Source organism: Vigna umbellata, chromosome 4, assembly GCF_029865625.1.
Source record: "Vigna umbellata cultivar VRB3 chromosome 4, Vumbellata_1.0, whole genome shotgun sequence".
Classification (NCBI taxonomy): Eukaryota; Viridiplantae; Streptophyta; class Magnoliopsida; order Fabales; family Fabaceae; genus Vigna; species Vigna umbellata.
In genome coordinates this window covers 16197726-16203220 of record NC_142168.1, presented here as the reverse complement: position 1 = coordinate 16203220, position 5495 = coordinate 16197726, and the positions used below count along the sequence as shown (strand labels likewise).

General features: G+C 38.2%; 1 pseudogene; it reads right to left on the bottom strand.

Annotated features, from left to right (window-relative positions):
• Window positions 1–1929: 1929 nt before the first annotated feature.
• LOC124821806 (putative pectinesterase/pectinesterase inhibitor 22 pseudogene) lies at window positions 1930–2888 on the bottom strand (annotated as a pseudogene).
• Window positions 2889–5495: the final 2607 nt, after the last annotated feature.

Below are 5495 nucleotides of genomic sequence, written 5' to 3'. Positions count from 1 at the left end.
CATAGTCAACTTATCAAAATTCCAAGTAATGTCTCCAAGGGTAACCAACCATTCAATTCCTAATACCACATCACAGCATCCTAAAGGAATTAGAAGCATATCTGAGGTAAATTCCCTATTGTGCATTGTCCAAGGAAAATGTTTAGCAATAGCAGTGATGTTTACTCGAGCCCCATCAGCCACTGCTACACTTAAAGGGGAAATAGCAGTCAGCGGATAGCCCAATTGTTTAGCTACTGACTCATCCAAGAAATTATGGGTACTGCCGCTGTCAATGAGTATATGCAGGGGTTTCTTCTTAAAGTAACCAGTCACCCTCATAGTGTTGAAGGTTGCGATACCAGTCAAGGCATTAACTGATATGTGAGGGTCCAAGGAAGGATTATCATCTTCGTGTGTATCATCAAGCTGATCGACAAGTTCCTCCTCATTGTCACTTACCTCTAGAACATGAATCTCCAATTTCTTATGTGTCAAAGCATGGGCAGGGCTGTAAGGTTCCTCACAAAAATAGCAAAGGCCCTTTGATCTCCTCTCAGTCATAAAAGCAGGAGTGAGTTTCTTATTAGAGTGTCGTTGGTTTGTCTGTGAGTCAGGTGGTTTGTTCAGAGGTTTCGGTGTAGGCAAAATGGCCTTTGTATTCGTATATGCACTCGGGGATTTAAGAGAAAATTTGGGCGGCATGCTTGAAGCAGAAGCGGACTCATACAATTTAGCCAAATGGAATGCCTTTCTTAAATCCTGGGGTTGAAACATTTTGACAGTCAGTTGAATATCCTTCTTCAAACCGCCTAAGAAACAACTCAACAAATGGTTGTCACTGAGATCCAATCGAGAAGTTATAACATCAAAATGATCATGATATTCAACCACAGAACCAGTTTGCCTTAATTTCATAAGGTCTGACATCGGGTCATCATCGATCTCACCAAAACGATCTATCAATATACGAGTAAAGTCGGTCCAAGTTGGAAGGTGACCGCCTGGAAGAGTCTTAATAAAAGAAGTATGCCACTGCAGTGCCTTTCCTTCAAAATGGATTACCGCTAATTTCACACGAAAATCTTCCGGAGTGCCGTCAATCGCAAAGAACGTTTCACACTGATAAATCCACTGTTGGATTGCATCACCGCCAAAGCGTGGAAAATCGATTCGAGCCAAACGGGTGCCACAAGAATAGGTGGAGTTCGAGTTGCGGGCACCTCTAGAATTAGTATTGCGCCCTGAAGCATCATTCCCAGAGTCAGAGGTCTGGTGTAAGGTCTCCAAAATGCGCCGATCAACCGATGCTTCAATTGCTTGCCGAATTGAAGCTGTAAGCTCAATTAAACGTTCGTCGAGTTTCGAAATAATTTTGTTCTCTAATCGCTCCTCTTGTTCGCGCATTGCTGCTTGAAGACGAGTTGCCTCTGCCATAAGTGCCGATGGAAGGTCCAAGCTGATACCACTGATATAGGAAGTCTAGGAATAGAGATTATTCGAAGAACTTCAAGAATTTAGGGATTCAATTGAATCCGAACCAGAGAATTTGAAAAGAAGAAGTTGTTTCTGTGGCAAGAATCGTGCCTCTCCTCTCCCTCTGAGAAGAGTATTTATTTGAAAACCAAAAGGGATAACAAATTCTACTACCTTCTAACAGAATTGCAACAGAAGTAATTAAAGTATTTTGCCACGTGGAACCACGTGCCTTTTATTTAAATCCCTATATCACAAACAGGGAGAGTTTAAATAGAAATAGCACATTTGCATTATGGATAGCAGAGCGTTTCTCCCTACACCACCATGGACTATTTCCTACACCTCCTCATTTAACAGACGTTGATATCCATTTTAAATAAAAGATTCATTAGGCCAATTCTAAAACGAATTATGTGTTCAACAGGATTATGACGGATGTTCGACAGGATTATGTGTTCATTTGTTAGTTAATTACTTACCAAGCGTGACCGTTCGAAAAGTGGTACATCCCTGCATGAAATTCCAGTTGCTGGTGATAATGGTTTGGCCTATACCATGTCCGACGAGCATGATGTTGGTCATCTTCTTCTTCATGTCAATATTCTTCTTGTAAAGTCCCCTTTTCACGTAAATAATATACCTTCTTTCACTGTGACTGGGAGCTGCATTAACAGCTTCGACAATGGAGCGATAGTGACCACTCCCATCCAAAGCAACAACTGCATCCGCACGAACACCATGTGGCTCGGCTTTGAGCAGCTCTTGATCACCCTCACTCATCCATTTAGGAAATCTGAGGTTCCATCAGATTCTTCAATAGTAGTGTTTCTTGGAGGCTTAAATGGTAAGGTATGCAACTGAGTGTACAAGGACAAAACATTGTTGATGAGTTATGTGACTTGTGTCAAGCTTCCACTGATGTAGCTCTCGAGGCGTCTGTTTGTGCCTTCAAAGCCTTCAAGGCACATGTCTTGGTTGCTCAGTGCAACACTAAGCCATGCTTCAAGGTTTTCTTTGGATTGCATGTTGGAATCTCCTAAGCGAATCCTCCTCATCTCTCCCAAGGACCATGCGAGCTCAGAAATTAAGAAATCTAAGAGCTCCTTGTAGTCTTCTATGGCTTGTTGCTCGCGGTAGCTGACGGAGAATGTGGTGATCTTTGTCATGTTGTCAATGGCCACTATTGCTTCGTTGAGTGTGGCCTTCAGTGCTGCACTCATCACTGAAGTGGGGCTTGGAGGGCCTATTTTGGTGAGCTCGTTATGGATGTTTGTGAGGCAAGAGTTTTGGTTTTCAATGTCCATGCATGCTTGTGCAATCAATGCTTGCATGTCTTGGGTTTGGATTTATGAGGGAATGCCTTCATATGAGAGAGCCTCAAAGGAGGGTAAAAGCACGAGAATGAAAAGGAAACTAAGCATGGTCATCATCTTTTGGAGGTTATAATGTGACATAACTAACTAGAAAGACATAGCAACCATGCTTTTCTAGTTTTTCCAAGAACCTTTTATTTATACGCAGAAAATGTAGCTCTCAGAATCCGTTTTAAAACATAAAATGGATGTCGAATATCCGTTAAAGAGTATATTATGTGTTGGATATCCGTTTTAAAACCAATCCTGTCAACCACATCGACGAATGTCGGATATCCGTTGAAGGTGAAACAAATATCCCACATTCGTTTTGGCCTTCGTGGACTCTGTTCACGCGACAAACAATATAGACAACACAGTATATAGAGCATGAGCAACAAGAACACAACACAGAAAAGAAAGCTAGAAAAGAAAACCAACTTGGATGGATGGAGACGAAAACAAGTTGCAACGAAGCCAATATATGCTCTCCTCCATGCTACTCCATACCACGAATCAACAACAGCAATGAAACGCAGAAGGTGGAGAAGAGAAGAATCAACGAAAAAGAAATAAATGGAAGGAAGGAGAAAGGAACTCAAACGAAAATGGGAAAGAAGAAAGAATCTCTTATATGAGATGTGGGGATGGGGGTGTAGTTGTGCTCAGTCAATTAATATGAATGAGTAAAATTATGATTTGGGAAATAAATTAAAAATTCCTGATAAAAGTAAAAAAGTTTTAATCTTTAACCTAAGGATAATTTTGAAAATAAAATTTTTTTGGGAAGGTGTAGGAAGAGTATGTGGTGGTGGAGGGAGCAACTCTTGGATACGAACCTTGCATTTCCCTGTTGGCAGCCCAATTCCATCAAAAAAATGATAGTTTTTTCTTGCACCTTCATAATTTTCATCTGGCACTCGTATATTATTTTTTGTTTGTTTTAGATTATAAAATCTGAAAATTAAAATGACTTTTCAATTAGATAATGTAAAAGATTTTGTTTCTTAAAAAAACTTTCAAATTACATCATTAGTAAACCAAAATTGACTTTGGAATTGTGTTATACGAAAGTTATTTAAAAACAATAGATTTCAAAATTTAAAAGTCATTTTTAACTTCTGTATTATGCAATTTGAAAAGAACAAAATGGGATAATAGTTACGGAGGTGTAAGAAGAAACTATCCAAAATCATGGACTTTAGGGTTGGCCCACTTTCAATTGTATCTACTTTGGGGGGCAATTACATTTTGAGCGTTGATCTGTTCACCACCACAAATTTCTTCTTATACCACCTCATTCCACAATTGTCCTTGAGTAAAAATATTAAAACGTTAAAAAAATAAATGAAATCCATCAACGGATATTCTTGTACGTTGAAAGTCGAACGAATTTCCACGTCCGTTTTGGTCTTAAGGGTTCTTTATTTCATTTCTTTCACAGCACACACATTTCTTTCACACCCATTTTGGCTTTAAAGATTTCCACATCCGTTTTGGAACAATCACAGTTTTTATTGGTTGTGGATAAAAATTGGGGAACGCAGAGTTGAGTTTCTTGGAGGTGAGGGTGGAAGGTGTGATTTGTTTGATGGAGAATGGGTTTGGGATGAGAACTACCCTTTGTATCGTTCAAAAGATTACAACTTTCTGGACGAAGGTTTTCAATGTTCGGAGAATGGAATACGTGATTTGTATTACACAAAGTGGAGGTGGCAGCCCAAAGGTTGCAACTTGCCAAGGTAGATTTTAATGTTTGTTTTCCAATAGTTTCAGTCTATTACTTCTCAAGTTCATTATTTTTCTCATGTCTTTCTTCAGTAATGATCGTTGGATGAAGATGGTAATGTGAAATGCTGGTTTAAGAATTTCGTTAAGGAACAAAATCATGTTGTATCTCTATCTTTTTCTCTGTTTCAAATTCCACATTATTTTCCCTTTTTAACATTTTTTTGCTGAAAGAGAAGGAGAAGAGGGGGAAGGATGGGTGTGAGGATGGGTGATGGAAATGAGAAAGAGAAGGAGAAGAGGGGAGGGGGTTAGGGGGTGGTGGGTGACGGAATTGAGGAAAGAGAAGGAGAAGAGAGGGAGGGGGTGTGCTGTGCACTGGAAAATGAGAATAAAGAAATAGGGTTTTTAATTAAAAATATAAAAAATTAAAGGTAAAAGTAAAAAAAAATTAATTTAAGGACATTTGTGGAAAATAAATAAATTGAAGAGGTACATGAAGAAGGTTGTGGTGGTGGAGGGAGCAACACCCTTACCTTTTAATGTCTTTTTTATATAAAATATGTTAAAGGAAAAAAAAAAACGGATAAGAGTGTTTTATGAACATTTCATTGAAAAAAATCAATATTTCTAAGACAAAAATTTTTTACTTGTCCTCCTACTTACTAGATAAAAAGTTATTGAATACTTTTGAAACTTTTAAGAGATTAAAATATATAATAATTTTAATTTATTCTTTTTTTTAAATCATTAAGAATAGTTTGGAGAAAAAGTAAAGTAATACTAGTTATGATCTTGGTTAATTAGCTTTTGAGTCTCTAATTAATCTTTTGATTTTCGACGAACTCAAGTACTTTCGAGTGCTTGCATTGAAGAAAACAATGTTATTTCAAGATGGGTTAAATATGTTTTTAGTCCCTAAACTATTGACCGTTTCTTGTTTTCGTCCCTCTTCCA